This window comes from Pongo abelii, chromosome 10 (assembly GCF_028885655.2).
Source record: "Pongo abelii isolate AG06213 chromosome 10, NHGRI_mPonAbe1-v2.0_pri, whole genome shotgun sequence".
Classification (NCBI taxonomy): Eukaryota; Metazoa; Chordata; class Mammalia; order Primates; family Hominidae; genus Pongo; species Pongo abelii.
The window spans coordinates 113,439,919-113,460,422 of NC_071995.2; positions in this window are offsets into that span (position 1 = coordinate 113,439,919).

The window sequence follows — 20,504 nt, forward strand, 5'->3', positions numbered from 1 at the left end:
GTCACTGTAGTAGGTGGATAGGGTTAGTATGTTGAGTAGGCCTGGGTTCTGGGGACTAGTACTGTGCCTGGTCACCAGTAGAAGCACAGGGAATTGGGGAGGACCACAGGGAAAGGTTATCAAACAGTTAAAAACAAGAGAGAAGTGAATGGTTGGACCAGGAGGCAGCAGATGGGACAGTTAACTCCATGGCCCAAGATGCTCTAGGACATTATGTGTGCATTAGGGACACAGTTAAGTGGGCCGAGTGCAATACCATGATATCAGGACAACCATGGATGTTCACTCCAGCAGTGAGCATCAGCAGTGTGGTGGAGGAATTCAGGGGACATTGAAGCACAGAGGACATCTATGGACAGCAGTTCAGGGAAATGCTGAGGGCAGGATCTAGAACAGAAGGACTTCATAGCTGCATGGATCTATCTGATCATAGTCAGGAAGACCCTATATCCTCATGGACTTTTGGAGTGTCTAGAAATAGACCTTGGAGAGTGTAGCAGGCACTATTGCTTCCTTCCATACCCCCAACCACTCACTTCTAGTCACCCAAGGCTGCTGATATGGTTTAGCTCTGTGTCCTCACCCAAGTCTCATCTTAAATTGCAATCCCCACATTTTGAGGGAGGGACCTGTAATCTCCATGTGTTGAGGGAGGGAGGTGATTGGATCATAGGGATGGTTCCCCCATGCTATTCTTGTGATAGTGAGTGAGTTCTCACAAGATCTGATGGTTGTATAAGTGTTTGGAAGTTCCTCCTTCATTCTTCTCTCTCCTGCTCCCTTGTGAAGAAGATGCTTGCTTCCCCTTTGCCTTCCACCATGATTGTAAATTTCCTGAGGTTTCCCAAGCCATGTGGAACTGTGAGTCAATTAAACCTCTTTCCTTTATAAATTACCCAGTCTCAAATACTGTCTTTATTGGCACTGCAGAGAGTGGGGGTGCTGCTATAAAGATAACCTGAAAATGTGGAAGTGACTTTGGAACTGGGTAACAGGCAGAGATTGAAACAGCTTGGAGGGCTCAGAAGAAGACAGGAAGATGTGGGAAAGTTTGGAACTTCCTAGACACTTGTTGAATGGTTTTGACCAAAATGCTAATAAGGATGTGGACAATGAAGTCCAGGCTGAGCTGGTCTCAGATGGAGGTGAGGAACTTGTTGGGAACTGGAGCAAAGGTCACTCTTGCTATTCTTTAGCAAAGAGACTGGCAGCATTTTGCCCCTGCCTTAGAGATCCGTATAACTTTTGAGACAGCCAAGTGCCTAGGCAGATAAAAAGGGGTCCCCAGAGAATCTCCGACCCACCCATCTGCACAAAAGTAACTGATGTAAACACTTGTTTTGAAGAAACCTGCCCAGGGCCTTGTCTGAGCTTGCCTACCTACACACTGGGAGAAGGGGGAGAAGCCTGGTGTCTTCCGCTCCTGTGTGGTGGCCTAGGATTCAATCTGAGAGGTGGATGGCCTGTTAACAGGACTCTGAGTTTTTTCCTTTCTGCCCAATAAAATCCTGCTCTACCCACCCTTCATTCAGTGTGTCTATGTGCCTAAATTTTCCTGGTTGTGTGAAAAGAACTCAGTTTTTTTTTTTTTTTTTTGAGATGGAGTCTTGCTCTGTCTCCCAGGCTGGAGTGCAGTGGTGCAACCTCAGCTTAGTGCAACCTCTGCCTCCTGAGTTCAAGCAATTCTCCTGCCTCCACCTCCCTAGTAGCTTGAATTACAGACGTTCAGCTGAACTAAGGAGAAAAATTCTGCAACATTTTGAACTTGAGATTGTCTGAAATTGGAACTCATGTTTAAAAGGGAAGCACAGCACAAAAGTTTGGAAAATTTGCAGCCTGATAATGTGATAGAAAAGAAGAAACCATTTTCTGGGGAGAAATTCAAGCCAGCTGTAGAAATTTGCATAAGTAATGAAGAGCCAAATATTAATTGCCAAGACAATGGGGAAAATGTCTCCAGGGCATGTCAGAGACCTTGGCAGCAGCCCCTCCCATCACAGGCCTGGAGGCCTAAAAAGAAAAAATGGTTTTATGGGCCAAGTCCAGGACCCCACAGCTGTGTGCAGCCTCAGGACTTGGTGCCCTGTGTCCTAGACACTTCAGCTTCCAGCTGTGGCTAAAAGGGGCCAAGGTGCAGCTCAGGCCATTGCTGCAGAGGGTGCAAGTCCAAAGCCTTGGCAGCTTCCATGTGGTGTTGGGCCTGCAGGTTCACAAAAGTCCAGAGTTTAGGTTTGGAAACCTCAGCCTAGATTGCTGAGGATGTATAGAAACCACTGGATATCCAGGCAGATGTGTGCTGCAGGGGTGGAGCCCACATGGAGAACCTCTGCAGGAGAAGTGTGAAGGGGAAATGTGGGACCAGAACCCCCGAACCCCCATACAGAGTCCCCACTGGGGCACTGCCTAGTGGAGCTGTGAGAAGAGGGCCAATGTCCTCAAGACCCCAGAATGGTAGATCCAGTAACAGCTTATACCATGCACCCGGAAAATCCAGAGACACTCAATGCCAGCCCCTGAAGGAGCTGTCCAAGGCTGTGGGAGCCCACTCCTTGCATCACTGTGCCCTGATTGCGAGATGTGGAGTCAAAGAGGATTATTTTGGAGCTTTAAAATTTAATGACTGCCCCACTGGATTTTGGACTTGCATGGGGCCTGTAGCCCCTTCGTTTTGGCTAATTTCTCACATTTGGAACAGGAGCATTTATCCAATACTTATACCTCCACTGTATCTTGGAAGTAACTAACTTGCTTTTGATCTTACAGGTGCCTAGGCTGAAGGGACTTGCCTTGTCTCAGATGAGATTTTAGACTTGAACTTTTGGGTTAATGCTGGAGTGAGTTAAGACTTTGGGGGACTGTTGGGAGGGCATGATTGATTTTGAAACATGAAAAGACATGAGATTTGGGAGGGGCCAGGAGCAGAATGATATGGATTGGCTCTGTGTTCCCACCCAAATCTCATCTCCAATTGTAATCCCCATGTGTCAAGGGAGGGAGCTGAAATCCCCATGTGTTGAAGGAGAGAGATGATTGGATCATGGGGGCAGTTTCTCCCATGCTGTTTTTGTGATGGTGAGTGAGTTCTCATGAAATTTGGTGGTTCTATACGTGTCTGGAAGTTCCTCCTTCACTCTTCTCTCTCCTGCCGTCTTGTGAAGAAGGTGTCTGCTTGCCCTTCGCCTTTTCTCATGATTGTATGTTTCCTGAGGCCTCCCCAGATATGTGGAACTGAGAATCAATTAAACCTCTTTCCTTTATAAATTACCCAGGCTCAGATAGTGTCTTTATAGCCATGCAAAAGTGGGAATAATACAGCTGCTTAGTGCAGCTTATGACGTTCTACGTGAGGGCTATTTTATTAGGAATGTTGGAGAACTCAGCCTGTGCAAAAACCAAGCCTGAATGTGTGGGCAAGACAGGAAATCGAGTGGACTGATGCTTCTGGAAGCAGCCCTCAACCAGTGATGGCAAGAAGTTAGTGGATAATGCCCCTCCTTTCTCTCTCCCCACTTGGAATGACTCTGAGGCTCATGCTGACACTGCCTGCCAGCATCCCCCAGCAGGATGGAGCCGCAGCTTTTCACAGCGGTAGTTGGTGTGACTATGCACCATTTATCGACCTTCTTCCCTGTCTCACTTTCCCACCTTCCTGCTGGTGTTTCCTAATACCCCCCTCCCAAATAAACTTGGTACATTTGAATCTTTGTCTTAGGATCTGATTTTCAGGGAATCCAGACTGTAAGAGTAACACTGGTAGGGCTAGGAGGGGTTGTGAACATCTGAGCATTTCTGAGTAAGTTTTAGAAAATCAAGTAGGTGAGGTTAAGAAGATTAGGATAGAAAGGAAAGGAAGGAGGAAAGGAGGGAGAAAGGGAAGGACTGATGGAGGGAGAAAAGGAAAAAAAGAAAAAGAAGGGAAGAAAGGAAGGAAGGAACAGTGGGAAGGAAGGAAGGAGAAAAGGGAAGAGGGAAGAAAGGAAGGAAGGAAGGAAGGCAGACAGGCGGGCATGGTGGCTCACACCTGTAATACCAGCATTTTGGGAGGCCAAGGAGGGTGGATCACCTAAGGTCAGGAGTTTGAGACCAGCCTGGCCAACATGGTGAAATCTCATCTCTACTAAAAATACAAAAAATTAGCTGGGCGTGGTGGTGCATGCCTGTAATTCCAGCTACCCAGAAGGCTGAGGCAGGAGAATCACTTGAACCAGGAGATGGAAGTTGCAGTGAGCCCAGATCTCACCACTGCACTCCAGCCTGGGCAACAGAGTGAGAATCCATCAAAAAAAAAAAAAAAAAAAGGAAAGAAATAAAAGCCTAGACAACTGAATAATGAGCCTGCTGTTTAGTGTATAAAAAGAGTATAAAAAGCACATCACAGATACATGTTGATAAGTGAATGAATTATCAAATAAATGAATAAGTGAAAGCCCCCTCCATTTTAGCTTTGTAAGTAACATAACCCTGTTCTTCTCAGAACATTTTAATACAATTTAATACCAACAATTCAGAAGAGGTGCTAAGTAAAGTTATACCAATTCCTTAACATAAAAGTACTTCTTGGAATTTCATTTTTATCCCCTGCAAAATAGGGATAAGCATCAGTAACAATGATAATACCACCACCTTCCTCAAGAGGACTTCAGAGGCTAAACTGCAATGATACTTTGCATAAGAGGAAGAACTCTTCTAATAGGCATTTTTGTTAGTGGTGGTGGTTATTATAACAGAGCTATGTCACTACGATGGTATAAATAACATAATTGCTGTTTTCCAATTGTACTATAATAATGAAACTGTGCCTGCCTGGTACCTACCATATAATAGAGGCTCAGTTAATGATGAATGAATAAATAGGTGAAATCTACAGGTGATTCTTACTTCATTCATTTCTCATTAACTCCTTCTCAAGAAATCACCAAACAAGGCCAGGCATGGTGGCTCACATCTGTAATCCCAGCATTTTGGGAGGCCAAGATGGGAGGATTGCTTGAAGCCAGGTGTTTGAGAACAGCCTGGGTAACATAGTGAGACCCAGTCTCTACAAAATATATATATTTTAAATTAGCTAGGTGTAGTGGTACATACCTGTAGTCCCAGCTATTTGAGAAGCTGAGGCACGAGGATTACCTGAGCCTGGGAGTTGAAGGCTGCAGTGAGCTATGGTTGTACCACTGCACTCCAGCAAAAAGAAAAGAAAAGAAAAGAAAAGGAAAGGAAAGGAAAGAAAAGGAAAGGAGAAGAAGAAGACGAGGAGAAGAAGAAGACAAGAAGAAGAAGAAATAAATCACCAAATAGATTGTCCAATTGCCTATTCTATTAGAAATGTTGACACCCATCCACCTTTCTCTTAGATTTCTCCTTTCAAGTATGCAATGTGGCTTGACTCCAGAATTTATGAGACTAAATCCCTGCTTTCACACAAATCTATTATCATGTACTTCACCTGCATGCCCTTTTCTTTTCTTTCTTTTTCTTTCTTTCTTTCTTTCTTCTTTCTTTTCTTTCTTTCTTTCTCTTTCTTTCTTTCTTTTTATTCTTTCTTTTCTTTCTTTCTATCTTTCTATATTTCTTTCTTTCCTACTTTCTTTCTCTCTCTCTTTCCTTCTTTCTTTCTCTCTCTTTCTTTCTTTTTTCTTTCTTTCTTTTTGCTTTGATGGGTTTCTGGGAGATGGTGATTGTGGAATAGTGGTTACTGAGGGTCATGGAGAAAAATATAAGTTTGCAGGCTTTTGGCGGAAGCTTCTGGGCATAGTAATAGGTGAGCCTCATTCTTGGGCAGTGAATGCAGGCAAGTGGATGGCGTAAATGTTTATTTTAAGGGGGCAGTCATTTATTTTTCAGGCAGAAAGTTTATACAGCTTGAGAGAATTATTTGAAAGGAAATGAGAGCCATGGCCTATAGTACTTATGGGCCTGGCCTGCCTTCCTTCTCTGCCCAGCTATGAAAATGAGGTTTACCCCTTTCCTGCAGCCCCCACAGCTACCACACACCTCCAGGTCTCACCATGCAGACCTCTGCACAAGGACAGTTGTTTTTGGAAAGAGCTCCACGTTGCAGCCTCAGATGGTCCCCGCTGAAGGATAAACTTAAACAAGCTTTGTGGATGTAATGAAGCTGGCTCTTGAAGCCAGGGAATTTAGCCATGTGGCTGAGAATACAGGCCTTGGCTTCTAAGGCAGAAAACCGAGCCTGGACTTTGTCATTCATCCATGATGTGGCCCTGGTCTCCCTTTCCCCACTTTTAAATAGGTTGGTGGACTAAATGCTCCCACAAGGTCCCTTCCAGCTCTAATGTGATATTTCAGGAAAGAGGTGCGGCATATTTGAACTCACAGCTCTGCCGGCAAAAGTTCCTTAGTGCATCCTGTGCTCCTCCCTGGGCCGTGTTGCCTCTCTAACTCCTTTTCTCAGCTCTTATTCCTTTATTGATTCATTCAAAATATTCACGTTGTAACAGCTGAAACAAGAAAACAAAAGAAACAGCATTTTCATTTTACCTTAATTTAGTTGAAAAATTCACACGTTACAGGAAAAGGGTGTATACAATTCTAAGTCTCTGACCTGTAAATTTGAATTACCTCGTCTGCCTTTTTGGGAAAACATTGCCGGTCGTCTAGTAATATTATATTTGAATAAAGCTTTTTGGTTTTGTTTGTTGTTTTTGTTGAGATAGAGTCTTGCTCTGTCACCCAGGCTGGAGTGCCATGACATGATCCGGGCTCACTGACACCTCTGTCTCCCAGGTTCAAGCAATTCTTTTGCCACAGCCTCCCAAGTAGTTGGGACTATGGATGCACGCTACCACACCAAGATAATTTTTGTATTTTTAGTAAAGATGGCGTTTCGCCATGTTGACCAGGCTGGTCCTGAACTCCTGACCTCAAGCGATCCACCTACCTTGGCCTCCCAAAGTGCTGGGATTACAGGTGTGAGGCACGGCAATGCAATGGGCTCTTGGAATATAGCCCTCAAGAAGACAAAGAACTTTCTAGAGTGGAATTTCTATTCTAGTGGAGAAGGCAGACGATACTTAAGTAAACAAGTAAATAATAAGTTAATTTTAGGTCATTGTTAATTTTTTTTTTTTTTTTTGAGACAGAGTCTTGCTCTGTGGCCCAGGCTAGAGTGCAGTGGCAGGATCTCAGTTCACTGCAACCTCTGTCTCCCGGGTTCAAGCGATTCTCCTGCCCCAGCCTCCAGAGTAGCTGGGATTACAGGCATGTGCCACAATGCCTGGATAATTTTTGTATTTTTAGTAAAGACAGGGTTTTACCATGTTGGCCGTGCTGGTCTCGAACTCCTGACCTCATGTGATCCACTTGCCTTGGTCTCCCAAAGTGCTGGGATTACAGGCATGAGCCACCGTGTCTGGCCCATTGTTAATGTTAGTCCAAGAGGCGGTAGAGCATAGTCATGCTTGACTTTGAATGGTCACTGATGAGCTGTGTGGTCTTAGGAAAGTTACTTGACCTCTCTGTGCTTCAATTTCTTTATCTGTAAAATAGAGATAAGATTATCTGCCTCAGTGTTGTTGAGAGAATTAAAGGAGTTAACATGGAAAGCTCTTAACACAGTGCCTATATAAGCTTTAGCTTCCATCATTATCATCATCCTCACCACCACCACCATCATTGTCATCATTATTAATCTGCCACTATTTTCACCAATTCTTCTTAATTTCTCTCTCTTTTTCCAGGCCTTTAGAGTCAGGTAGCCCCAGACTTGAATCCCATCCATCACCTACTAGGTGTGCGTATTAGTCTGTTCTCAAGCTGCTAATAAAGACACACCTGAGACTGGGTAATTTATAAAGGAAAGAGGTTTAATGGACTCACAGTTCCACATGGCTGTGGAGGCCTCACAATCATGGTGGAAGACGAAGAAAGAGCAAAGGGACATCTTACATGGCAGCAGGCAAAAAGATAATAAGAGACAAGTGAAAGGGGAAACCCCTTATAAAACCATCAGATCTCGTGAGATTTATTCACAACCACGAGAACAGTAAGGGGGAAACTGCCCACATGATTCAATTACCTCCCACCAGGTCCCTCCCACAACATGTGGGAATTGCAGGAACTACAATTCAAGAAGAGATTTGGGCAGGGACACAGCCAAACCGTATCAGCGTGTGACTTTCAATAAGTCCCATCACCTATCTGATTTTTAGTTTCCTCATATACAAAAAGAGGATGACAATAATAATGATAGTAACACTTCCTTCTACAATAGGATATTGTGAAGATTAAATCATAACATGTGGTTCTGGTGCCTAGTGGAGCCTCATAAACATTCATTTTCTTCCTGTTACTTCACATATTTCTATTTGGGTTTTTTAATTTTAATTTTTATTTTTTTAAGAGAGGTCTCAGTCTGTCACCCAGACTGGAGTGCAGCGGCACAATCTCAGCTAACTGTAACCTCCGCCTCAAGCGAACCTCAAGCGATTCTCCTGCCTCAGCCTCCCAAGCAGCTGGGATTACAGGCACACACCACTACCGCCCGGGGCTAATTTTTTTTTTTTTTTTTGTATTTTTAATAGACATGGGGTTTCACCATGTTGGCCAGGCTGGTCTCAAACTCCTGACCTCACATTGTTCACCTGCCTCGGCTTCCCAAAGTGCTGGGATTACAGGCATGAGCCACCATGCCCGGCCACGTATTTCTATGTACAAAATTTCTTTCCATTTTGATGACTGTATTTTTTTAATTTGTGATGACTTTTTTTAATAGAACTGGTTTCCTTCCTATGCATTTTATGTCATGAAAAACATCCTGAAATGGAGTTGGAGCTTTCCCAACTGCTAAAGGGGTCCATGGCAGCCACTGTAAATGTCTTGGGTTTGATCAGCTCAGTACTTTCTGATGGTGTTCGTAAGCTTCTTCACCTGTTTGATATTTCTCCAGCCATAAAAATCCTTCATAAAAATTGGCAAAAAGAAATTGTGTTGCTTTTACTGAATGCTTAATGTTAATAATATTTATGCAATACAACCAAACAAACACAAAGAACAGGTAATTTAATAGCCATAAGAAAAAAGAGATTTTCTGATATAATATTGTGTCACTTCTTTTCTATCAACACTTTTGGTGAAAACAAGAGTTATAAGGTTTTTTTGTTTTTTTTTGTTTTTTTGTTTTTTTTTTAAGAATCATAAAATAGGGGTGGGGTGGCCCATACCTATTGTCCCAGCTACTCAGGAGACTGAGACAAAAGGATGGCTTGAGCCCAGGATTTTGAAGTTTCAATGAGCCATGATCATGCCACTGCACTTCAGGCTGGGTGACAAAGTGAGACTATATCTTGAATAAATAAATAAATATAAAAATAGGAAAGAGAAATGTTCTCATTACATAGAGAATATAGTACAAGGATTAGCTAATCTTAGAATGATAGATTGTCATGAGTACAACAAATGGCTTAAATGGTCTGACTCCATTAGAGAAAAAAAAATGTTTTTTGTTGTTGTTATTGAGACAGTGTCCCTATCTCTCACCCAGGCTAGAGTGCAGTGGTGTGATCTCGGCTCACTGCAACCTCCACCTCCTGGGTTCAAGCAATTCTCCTCCCTCAGCCTCCGGAGTAGCTGAGATTACAGATGTCTGCCACCACACCCGGCTAATTTTTGTATTTTTAGTAGAGACAGGATTTCACCATGCTGGCCAGGCTGATCTCGAACTCCGTACCTTAAGTGATCCCCCATCTCAGCCTCCCAAAGTGCTGGCATTACAGGGGTGAGCAACTGAGCCTGGCCAAACATGTATTCTTAACATGTTATTTTTCTGACAGCCTCTATCTCTGCCTGCTTCTCCCAGATCTGATATTTTTAAAAAATTATAATCTGTTTGGCCTTGTTCACACAAAATCTAAAACATACACCTCATTGACCCATTGCTTAATTTCCCCTCACCTTACTTTTTTAAATTGTTGTAAGACACATATAATATAAAATTTACCATCTCAACCATTTTTAGGTGTATATACATTTTAGTAGCATTAAATACATTCACACTGCTGTGTCAACACCATCACTGTCCATCCTCAGAACTTCTTTCATCTTATAAAACTCAAACTGCACCCATGAAGCAATAACCTTTCATCCACTCTCCAACCCATCTCCTAGCAACCAGCATTCTACTTCCTATCTCTACAAGTTTGATGACTCTAGGTACCACCTATAAGTGGAATCACACAGTGTTTGTCTCTATATGTCTGGCTTATTTCAGTCAGCATAATGTCCTCAAGGTTCATCCATGTGGTAGCACATGTCAGAATTTCCTTGTTTTCTAAGGCCAAATACTATTCCATTGCATGGATTCATTGCATTTTGTTTATCCACTCATCTGTTAATGGACACTTGGCTTACTTGCACCCGTTGGCTACTGTGATATGTGCTGCTATAAACATGGGTGTGCAAATATATCTTCAAGTTCCTGCTTTCAATTTTTTTTGGGTAGACACCCAGCAGTGGAATTGCTGGATCATATAGTCAGTCTATGGGTGGTTAATATTGTGTGTCAACTTGATTGGATTAAAGGGTGCAAAGTGTTGATCCTGGGTGTGTCTGTGAGGGTTTTGCCAAAGGAGATTAATGTTTGAGTCAGTGGACTGGGAGAGGTAGACCCAACCTCAGTCTAGGTGGGCACCATCTAATCAGCTGCCAGCGGGGCCAGAATAAAAGCAGGCAGAAGAACATGGAGAAATTAGACTAGCTGGCCTACATCTTTCTCCCATGCTGGATGCTTCCTGCCCTCGAACATCGGACTCCAAGTTCTTCAGCTTTGGGATTCGGACTGGCTTCCTTGCTCCTCAACTTGTTGAAGGTCTATTGTGACCTTGTGATCATGTGAGTTAATACTCCTTAATCAACTCCCCTTTATATATATGTCTATCCTATTAGTTCTGTCCCTCTAGAGATCCCTGACTAATACAGTCTATGTCTAGCTTTTTGAGGAACCGCCCTACTGTTTTAGCAGCTGCACCATTTTACATTCTCACCAGAGTGCACAAGGTTCCAATTTCTCCACATTTTTGCCAACATTTATATTTTCTTTTGAGACGGGATCTCACTTTGTCACCCAGGCTGGAGTGAAGAGGTGCAATCACAGCTCACGCAGCAGCCTCAACCTCTCAGCCTCAGCCTCCTGAGTGGCTGGGACCACAGGCACCTGCTACCATACCCAACTAATTTTTTGTTGTTGTTATTTGTAGAGATGGGATCTCCCTGGGTTGCCCAGAGTAGTCTTGAACTCCTGGCCTCAAACAATCCTCCAGACTTGGCCTCCCAAAGTGCTGGGATCGCAGACATAAGCCACAGCACCCAGCCAACACTTGTGTTTTCTGTTTTGTTTTGTTTTTAATAGTAACCATCCTAATTGATGTAAAGTGGTATATCTTTGTGGTTTTGATTTACATTTGCCAGATGATTATTGATGTTGAGCAGGTGCTCATGTGCCATGACTTTCTTTTTTTCCAGTGGATAGCAGCCTCCTTTACTGGATTCAGTTTGGGAACAAGGAGACCTGGGTTCAACTCTACTACTTACCAGGTAGCACATCATTGGGCAGATAACTGCCCTTTTAATCCTGACACCTTTTGTGTGTTTGTTTGTTTGTTTGTTTGTTTGAGATGGAGACTCACTGTTGCCCCAGGCTGGAGTATAGTTGCGCGATCTCAATTCACTGCAACCTTCTTCACCTCCAGCGTTCAAGTGATTCTCCTGCTTCAGCCTCCCGAGTAGCTGGGATTACAGATGCCTGCCACTATGACCGACTAATTTTTTGTGTTTTTAGTAGAGACAGGGTTTCACCATGCTGACCAGGCTGGTCTTGAACTCCTGACCTCCAGTGATCTGCCCACCTCGGCCTCCCAAACTGCTGGGATTATGGGCGTGAGCCACTGCGCCCTGCCTAATCCTGACATACTTTTAACGGGACAAATCTAGTTTTACTTTTCTGTCTATTTTATATTTGCTTTTATTATTTTAATTACACAGGAAATTCAACTTTGCTGCAGGAGAAATAGAAAATACAAATAAGCAGTTAGGGGAAAAAAGGAATCTTATAATCGAACACCCAGAGATAAAACATTATTAACATTTATAAGAATATTAAATATGCTATCTTCGAACCAACCTTTTTACTGAAAATATTACAGCTGTCTTCCTAGGTCAATCATACAGGTAAACAAATTGTTTTTACAGTCAGTATAATATTCTTTACAAACATGCTATAAGACTTCAACTCAGCCAGGCATGGTGGCTCGCACCTGTAATCCCAGCACTTTGGGCGGCTGAGGCGGGGGGGGATCACCTGAGGTCAGGAGTTCGAGACCAGCCTGGCCAACATGGTGAAATCCTGTCTCTACTAAAAATACAAAAATTAGCTGGGCGTGGTGGTGTGTGCCTGTAATCCCAGCTACCCAGGAGGCTGAAACAGGAGAATCACTGGAACCTGGGAGGCGGAGGTTGCAGTGAGCCAAGATCCTGCCACTGCACTCCAGCCTGGGCGAAAGAGTGAGACTCTGTCTTAAATAAATAAATAAATAAATAAATAAATAAATAAATAAATAAATAGTTTCAACTCATCCCCATCTCCTGGACATTTCTTTTTGTTTTGTTTTGAGACAGATTCTAGCTCTGTTGCCTAGGCTGGAGTGAAGTGGCACGATATTGACTCACTGCAACCTCTGCCTCCTGGGTTCAAGTGATTCTCCTGCTTCAGCCTTCCGAGTAGCTGGGACTACAGGTGTATGCCACCACGCCCAGCTAATTTTTGTATTTTTAGTAGAGACATGGTTTCACTATGTTGGCCAGGCTGGTCTCAAACTTCTGAGCTCAAGTGATCCACCAGCCTCGGCCTCCCAAACTGCTGGGATTACAGACATGAGCCACTGTGCCCAGTCTATTTAGGTTATTTCCATTCTGCACATTTTAAGTCACTTATTAATAGGGTGACTCCTTTACGCAGTGGTTTCTTTATGCTGTGTCTGAGTGATTCCTGAAGCTTGAACTGAGTGGCAGGGACACTGTGTGGATATTTACATTGAGTGAATGAAGACTTTGGACTCTGGCCCCGCACAGAGCTCCTCACTGTCAGCCTGGAATTTTTTTTTTTTTTTTTTTCCCCACACTCTGAGCTCATTCCCACTGTAAAAATAAGAAGTCATCAAGAGGTCACAAGATGACATGAGATGATAATACCTGTAGGGGAATGTTGACTTCTGAAGAAAAGAGAAGGGATCATTATTTACCGATAACCTACCATTTCAAGGCATTTCCCAGCACAGTGTAGCACAACTCCGGTTCAATGCCCCCTGATATTTAATATAATAAAGAGTCTCATGGCCCCCAGAGGTTACATCACGCAGGAAGAAGACAAACATGAGTATAAACAGGAAGATTTTATATTTCCCACTGAATCTCTCTCCCTGTTTCCCTCTTGTCTGCCAGGTACCAGGTGCCAGAAAATCTCCCACCTCCCTTGTCCCAGCAAAAGGAGAAAGAATTCAGTGGCCCCTGGTAGCTCTTTTTCAGGTTCTCACAGATCTCGAACGCCCTATCCCTTCCCTTCCACCAGAGCACTTGACGCCCCACCCAAAGCACACTCCGACCCACTTCCCACATGGTGGCCAGAATGGGAAATCAGCCTCAACCCACGTCGGAATCACGATGAGTGCGGCTGACACTCACCACATGCTTCATGTACACCAGGCACTGGACGTGCACGTACACAGGCCCTGCACATATCACCCTGTTTGAAGGGCACAAAAATCCCAAGAGGATGGTATTTCTACTCCCACTTTACAAAAAGAAAAAGGAACAGAGGCTCAGAGAGTCCCAACACACCACGGCTCGTCAGCAGGGAGCGAGTTTTAACCCCAAGTCTGTGAGATCCTGGTGCTCCCAACTAGCATATTTTAGTGCCTCTTTGAAGGTGGTATCATCTCATCACATATTCTAGAGAGGCTACTGGAACATCTTCTAGACTTTCTAAAGAGAGAGTTAACCTCTTCTTCTAATCAACATATAAGAAACATGTGTCTCATTAAAAAAGCTAATCATGTAATTGCAGATATATGTATACATGCATACACATATATACATATATACATGCACTCATATATATACCTATGCACAGTAGATGCATACATATATGCATACATTCATATGTATGATTTACATACACAATTGCATATAGACAAACACTATATACATGCATATATATAAAGTATAAGGTCAGAAACTAAATACAGTATATATGTACTTATATATATGTAAACGTGTACATATATATGAAATCATGTATATATATGAAATCATGTATATACATTCACATATATATGTACATATGAATCAGATCAGAAATTAAATACATTTATTTTTCTTGTTCATGTGTTTCTTCCTCAGTGATATATCCCCACCGTTCTGTGAGAATGGTTGGAAATTCTGATCACTTCACACCCAAATTCTCTGGTTTGTTTCAAATTTCTTTTCTCAAAATAATACTACTCAAATTTTAAAAATATATTTATTTTTAAAAGAGTTGGGCATATCTGATATAGCTTAGGCTAAGCTAAGTGTTCATGGTTTCTGTCCAGTGAAATATGAGTGAACAAGAGTTTGGGGAGATTTAAGGATGGATTCATATGCAGCCATTAGAATATTTCCAGAATACCTACCTACTAGAAGCGGAACTTATAACATATTATGCTCATGCTTGTGGAAATTTATGCTGGCTAGCATTTGTGGGACATCGCCTGGATCAAGGTCAAGGTCACTCTTGTCTCTAGCACACATGCAGATATGCTTCTCATCACAGTAGATACCTTAATTCAGAATGATCCTACAGAAGCGGACATCCCTGCCAGATTGCTATTGCTGTGAATGCAACTTGGAAGGGGACTGGACCACAGGCAGCTGGACTTTATACAGGTTACAACAGGAATTTCTGTCTAATGGAGAAGCTTGGCCTTTATGATATACACGTCAGAGGAAAGAGTTAGCCAACAGGTAGGAGCTACTGGGACGCTGATTTCAAATATCTTGCCTTTTTCCTATCTTCAGCCTTTAAGATAGTGCAAATCTTTCTATTTTCTCCCTACTTCCAGCTTTAAGTCCCTTCCAGTGATTGCCAAAATCTGAAGCCCAAAAGTGGGGATAGGAAGAAAGCTTGTCCCAAAAGCATCCTTGGATGTTGTGAATACAATGCGTTCATAATTTTTCTTTGTCACACTGTATCACACACTAGTTCTAGCTTTTATGTCTCATGATCCTCCACCAGAATGTATAAAATTTAAAAAAGACTGTCAGTACTAGCAACTGGTAAGGCTGTAAAGCAATAGGACACAATGCTTTTGGGAATGTGAATTGGCAATATCACTTTGGAAAACTGCTTGGCAGTATCTAATAACATTGAACATGTGTATGTTCCCATGACCCAGAAATTTCACTCTTAAATGCATACTCCCCCCAGAATGAGTGCTTATGTGCACCAAAAGATATGCATAAGAATATTTTAAGCAGATTTATTTGCTACACCTCGAAGCTGGGAAACAAAACAAAACAAATGTCCATTGAGAACAGAAAGGATAAATGTGCTATGGTCATGAAATGGAATACTATACAGTCATGAAAAAGAACAAACTGGAGCCACATGCAGTAAGTTAGATTAATTCACAGACATGACTGAAAGAAACCAGACATAAAAGAGAATATAGTGTGTGGTCCTATTTGTATGAAGTTCAAAAATAGGCAAAATTATCTATGGCAATGGAAGTCAGAAGAGAAGTCAGAATAGAAGTCAGAATTCTTTCCCTTTGTAGGGAGAGAATTTACCGGCAGGGCAGGGCGTGATGGCTCATGCCTGTAATCCCAACACTGTAGGAGGCTGAGGTGGGAGGATTGCTTGAGCCCAGGAATTCCAGAGCAGCCCTGGCAATATAGCAAGACCTCATCTCTATAATTTTTTTAAAAAATTAGTGGGGCATAATGGTGCCTGCCTGTCATCCCAGTTACTTGGGAAGCTGAGGCAGAGGATTGCTTTAGTCCAAGAGGTCGAGGCTGCAGTGAGCTATGATCACACTACTGCACTCTAGCCTGGGTGACAGAGCGCAAGACCCTGTCTCAAAAAATAAAAATAAAGAAATATGTATGTGTTTACTATGTGACAGGAACTGTTTGTAAATAAAGGACTTTCTAAGAGACAATTAGAAAGGGGACACTTTCCAGCCTGGCTCAGCATCTCCAAAATGCAAATGCAGATATTATTCTCCCTCGTGAAGTTCAGAGATACCCTCCCTGCTCTCATTCTGGGGAGACCAGTGGGAAAAATTGACCCTTCCTTGGCCCCAGTGTCCTCTGCCCACTGCCTCCTCCCTGAGAGCAGACATCCCAGCACTTCCGCTGGAACCCGACAATCTGTCTCCCTCTGCCACAGGACACTCAGCCAGAGAGTCATTGGTCACTCTGTGGAAGGTTAATTGCTGGTCCCACGACAATAATTACACCCACGGCTAGAACATGGAGCAAAGCAACAAATTTCAACATCACAGGGTGGAGAGGGCAGGGAGAATCACAAAGCTGTTGAAACTGAAGTTCTCAATGCTTGAGATTTATGGCTGAGCAGCTATCTCAGTCTGTAGCATCAAAGCCTTAGGTGAGAGCAGAGGTGACGGGGACACCCAATGCCTCGGTGGCCAGTTCCTGCTCAATTTGAGGTCACAGGTCACATGAGGTCTATCTGTTGACTTGGAAACTCTTCAAATCTGGGCACGACTCCCTGTGCCCACAGATAACTCCATTCTTCTCACACACTTTTGGGTATCTCGAGTGGTGATTGAGAATAGTTCCTGCTCCCCTCCTTCTCTGCCAGCTGCTAAAGGAAATGTCTCCACTATGAATAGTAGGAATTGTGTTTAATATTTGCGAGATTTGCTTCAAAATCATCTGGATAGGCTGGGCGTGGTGGCTCACGCCTGTAATCCCAGCACTTTGGGAGGCTGAGGTGGGCGGATCACAAAGTCAGGAGATTGAGACCATCCTGGCTAACATGGGGAAACCCTGTCTCTATTAAATATACAAAAAAATTAGCCAGGCATGGTGGCGGGCACCTGTAGTTCCAGCTACTCGGGAGGCTGAGGCAGGAGAATGGCGCGAACCCAGAAGGTGGAGCTTGCAGTGAGCCGAGATCACGCCACTGCACTGCAGCCTGGGCGACAGAGCTAGACTCCGTCTCAAAAAAAAAAAAAAAAAAGGTCTGGATAGCGGTTACTCTTGGTAGAGTTATAGATAACCCTGAGATTAGCCATTAGTTACAAGTAACTTCAAAACCAGTAATTAATTTATGAGTAGTGGGTACATGGGGGTCCATAAAGCCATTCACTCTCGTTTTGTATTTGTTTGAATTTTTTCATATTAATATCTTCTTATTACATTTTCATATTAATGCAAAAACAAAACATGTTTTTTGAAGGAGCATGGTGGCTCACATCTGTAATCCCAGCACTTTGGGAGGTCAAGGCGGGAGGACCACTTGAGCCCAGGAGTTCAAGACTAGCCTGGGCAACATAGCGAGTCCCTGTCCCTATACACACACACACACACACACACACACACACACAGACACACACACACACACACACAATTAGCCACACAGGCATGGCCTGGTGGTGTGCATCTGTGGTCTCAGCGACCCCATGAGCTGATGTGGGAGGATTACTTGAACCGAGGACATTGAGGCTGCCATGAGTCGTGATCGTGCCACCACTGACCTCCAGTCTGGTGACAGTGAAAGCCAATCTCAAAAAAAGAAGGGGAAAAAAAGACAATTGACTAAGCTGAATGAAATAAAATCCAAAGTAAGAATTCAGTGAAGGCCTTCAAAGAAGACATTCCAGGCTGAGTGCAGTGGCTCATGCCTGTAATCCCTGCACTTTGGGAGGGTGAGGGTGAGTGGATTACCTGAGGTCAGGAGTTCAAGACCAGCCTAGTCAACACGGTGAAACTCCATCTCTACTAAAAATACAAAAATTAGCCGGGCATGGTGGTGGGTGGCTGTAATCCTAGCTACTTGGGCGGCTGAGGCTGGAGAATCACTTAAACCGGAAGGCACAAGTTGCAAAAATCCGAGATCACTGCAAAAAATTAGCTTGGCTAACTTTTTACATTTCTTTATTTGTAGAGACAAGATCTTACTATGTTGCCCAAGCTAGTCTTGAACTCCTGGGCTCAAATGATCCTCCATCCTCGGCCTCCCAAAGTGCTGGGATTACAGATGTGAGCCACCACACCCAGCCCTTATATTTAATTTTAAACAAAAGTGCAGCTTTAGGTGATTTCATCTTAACCACCAATAAGACCAGGCATTATGTAAGGGGGAGAACTGAGGCTCAGAAGAAATGAGTGGCATGCCTGAGATCCACCAGCTCGTGGTAAAAGAGCAAGAACGGGAATCTAGGCCTGCCAATATAGTCTTATATTCTCCCACTGTGACTACATCCTGGAGGCCTCAACGCCCATCCTTGCTGTTTGATAGATCACTTCCAGCACTGACATTGGAGAGAAACCAAGAAGCAGCACAGGGGTTGGGATTAGGAGGTGCATCCATGTCATCTGTGTATTCGTGGGAAGCAACTGTCCAGGAAGAGCGTTCCCTTGGGCTGGGTTTTCCCAGAATCAGACCCTGGGACAAGGATGTGAGGGCAAGTGGTTTATTTGGGAGGTGACCCCAGGTAGCACTGGTAGGGGAGTAGGGAAGGCAAAGACCCTAAATTGCGTGTGTTAAGGAGCAGGTGGTTTTTGTTGATTTTTATTTTTTTGCTGTTCTTGGGTTTTTTTTCTTTTTCTTTTTTTCCTTTCTTTAGACAGGGTCTCACTGCCACCCAGGCTGGAGTGCAGTGGAACAATCACAGCTCACTGCAGCCTTGACCTCCCAAGCTCAAGCAATCTTTCTGCCTCAGCCTCCCAAATTGCTGAGATTACAGGTGTGAGCTACCATGCCTGGCCTATGTCTTTTATTTCTTTTTTCTTTTCTTTCTTTCTTTTTTTTTTGAGATGGAGTCTCGCTCCATCACCCAGGCTGCAGTGCAGGGGTGCGATCTTAGCTCACTGCAAGCTCCGCCTCCTGGGTTCACGCCATTCTCCTGCCTCAGCCTCCCGAGTAGCTGGGACTACAGGCGCCCACCACCTCGCCCGGCTAATTTTTTGTATTTTTAGTAGAGACGGGGTTTCGCCGTGTTAGCCGGGATGGTCTCGATCTCCTGACCTCGTGATCTGCCTGCCTTGGCCTCCCAAAGTGCTGGGATTACAGGCGTGAGCCACTGCACCTGGCTTTTATTTCTAATAATCCATCCTTCCCTACCAAAAAGACACCTGCACTCACCTGTTCATCATAGCACATTCACAATAGAAAAGACATGGAATCAATCTAGGATTGGATGCAGAAAATGTGGTACATATACACTATGGAATACTATGCAGCCATAAAAAAGAGAATGAACTCATGTCCTTTGCAGCAACATGGATGCAGCTGGAGGCCATGATCCTAAGCAAATTAACACAGAAACAAAACTCCAAAATACCCCATGTTCTCTCTTACAAGTGGGAACTAATCATTGGGTACACATGGACATAAAGACGGGAACAACAGATACTGGAGACTCCAAAAGTGGGGAGGGAGGGGAGGAGGAAAAGGCTGAAAAACTACCTATGAAGTACTATGCTCACTGTTTGGGTGACGGGTTCAATTGAATCTCTAACTCATCATCACACAATATACTCATGTAACAAATCTGCACATGTACCCCCGAATCTAAAATTTACAACAAAATTGAAAAACAATCTATCCTTCAGAAATGCTCACCCAGGCATACAACAATGTAATTGTTGCAGCATTGGTTATAACCAACAAAAAAATGAAAACAACCTCAGTGTGCATGAACTGGGGATTAGTGAAATAAACAGAAGCACAGCTGTATTATGGAGCACTCAGCAGCAGTTTAAATGTACTGTTATGGTAAGAGGTCCCTGATATATTGTTAAATGGAAGAAGAAGAAAAAAGCAAGTTGCAAGAAAATAGGTTTTGCCTTATTTAATGTTTTCTATATTTAAAAAAAAAAACGAAGGGCCAAGTGCAGTGGCGCATGCCTATAATCCCAGCACTCAAGGAGGCCAAGGTGGGCAGAATGCTTGAGTCCAGGAGTGTGAGACCAGCCTGGGCAACAGAGCAAAACCCCATTTCTGCTAAAAATATAAAACATTAGCCAGGCATGGTGGCATGCACCTGTAATTTCAGCTACTCAGGAGGCTGAGGTGGGAGAAACACCTGAGCCCAGGAGGTCGAGGCTGCAATGAGCCATAATTGTACCACTGCACTCCAGCCTGGGCAACCAGCCAGAGTGAGACCCTGTCTAATAAATAAATAAATAAATAAATAAATAAATAAATAAATAAAATAAAACAATGAGGAAGGCAACCCACTAAACTACAGATGGTGATTTCCTCTGGG